Consider the following 1,454-nt stretch of genomic DNA (forward strand, 5'->3'; position numbering starts at 1 on the left):
TTAATCAAATAAACAGGTATTGTTAGGATTTTTATTTTTGAATTAAATGCTTTAACATGGCGCGTACATAGCGATGGTACACAAGTATTTAAAAGTCTTTTTTCATGGAGATAATCACTGAGCAGGGCTGCACAACATATGCTAGCCAATATCATATATGTATTAAGTCATCACATTTAATAGCACTATATATGTTTACATATTAGCTATTTGTCATTGCCTTCAGTTGATGCATATGTTTCTCTGAGGTTTTGCTGATCTTTACTATGCATCAGGACTATCAGCTGCAGCAAACAGTTGTGTTTCCTCAGGATCCTTTTTTTCTTTCCCTGTAAAAGTTAACAAAACATCACTAAATAGGGTAGCGAATGTAGGAGCCCCGGTAGAAATAGGATGGCACCCAGGCTACACACGCACACACACAAACACATACACACACGCATACACACGTGCACACACTGAGGGGGGCCGGGAGGGGGTACAAGGAGTCAAAGGCAGAGAGAGAAACAGAGAGAGACAAAGAGGCGCAAAACACCTCCATCAAGATATACAGAAGTACTTTTTTTCTTCAGTTGGCGATGATACAATATACTGAACATAATGAAATGTCATCCATGAACCCAAACTTTTGATTTGTTGTGTTCCATCAAGGAGATGAGTGGAATTACAAAAAAAAAAATTCATGAATTCGGACATGGCTTTAGGAGAAGTTACATGCGTCGTATACGTGTTTTTATTTCTTCTGTGGCACGATTTCAGCCACGGGCTATTTCAACGTGCAACATACCAACCCAACCGTCCACACTGTGACCCAGACAAACCTACCTATTATCTGCGCCAGCCGAGCGTGAATGAAGTTTGGGCACTGGAGTCATATCTTTTTATTTATCTATTCATCTTCTTAGCCATGATCAGCCTCCCAGTAAGGTCCGAGCTATAGAGCGAACTGGAGCTAGCATATGATGTTTTTCAGGCAGCCCCCAACCTCGCGCCGACCTTGTTTGCACTTGGGAAGGTCCTGAATATCAGACGTGGGCCTCGCCTTTACTTCATAGGGAAGCTAGTTGACAAACACAACCCAACCAGGTGATGTAACAATTCTTTTCCCCGAAACGTCAAGTTGTTACGATAAGTTTCCGAAACACCAAAAGAAAACCTTGCTCCTGGTGGGGATCGAACCCACGCCCTTCGCATTGCTCAAGCTGGAGCGCCTATACTGCTGTATAAGTACGACGCGCTAACCGATTGCGCCACAGGAGCTAGCTGAGGAGTCTCGGCCGTTCTATAGGTATCCAAACAGTAAGGCCAACCCAGGTAGCGTTAGTGGATAGAAAATCCGCTAGATTTTACGTATAAAATCCATATTTTGATATCATAAAACGATACATACTTCAAAAAAATGCCAACTCTACAGCCGCCGCCATTTTGTGTGTGGATTTTTACGACATTCTTCC

At 42.6% G+C, this 1,454-nt stretch overlaps 1 non-coding gene across 1 annotated transcript; it reads right to left on the bottom strand.

Annotated features, from left to right (window-relative positions):
- Positions 1 to 1,158: 1,158 nt before the first annotated feature.
- Positions 1,159 to 1,260, bottom strand: Trnai-uau (transfer RNA isoleucine (anticodon UAU)). Its single transcript has 2 exons — positions 1,223 to 1,260; positions 1,159 to 1,194 (listed from the first exon to the last, which is right to left on the bottom strand). It is a non-coding gene; the product is annotated as a tRNA-Ile (tRNA).
- Between the last annotated feature and the right edge of the window lie 194 nt (positions 1,261 to 1,454).

The sequence above is a fragment of the Branchiostoma lanceolatum genome, chromosome 8 (genome assembly GCF_035083965.1).
Source record: "Branchiostoma lanceolatum isolate klBraLanc5 chromosome 8, klBraLanc5.hap2, whole genome shotgun sequence".
In the NCBI taxonomy this organism is placed as follows: Eukaryota; Metazoa; Chordata; class Leptocardii; order Amphioxiformes; family Branchiostomatidae; genus Branchiostoma; species Branchiostoma lanceolatum.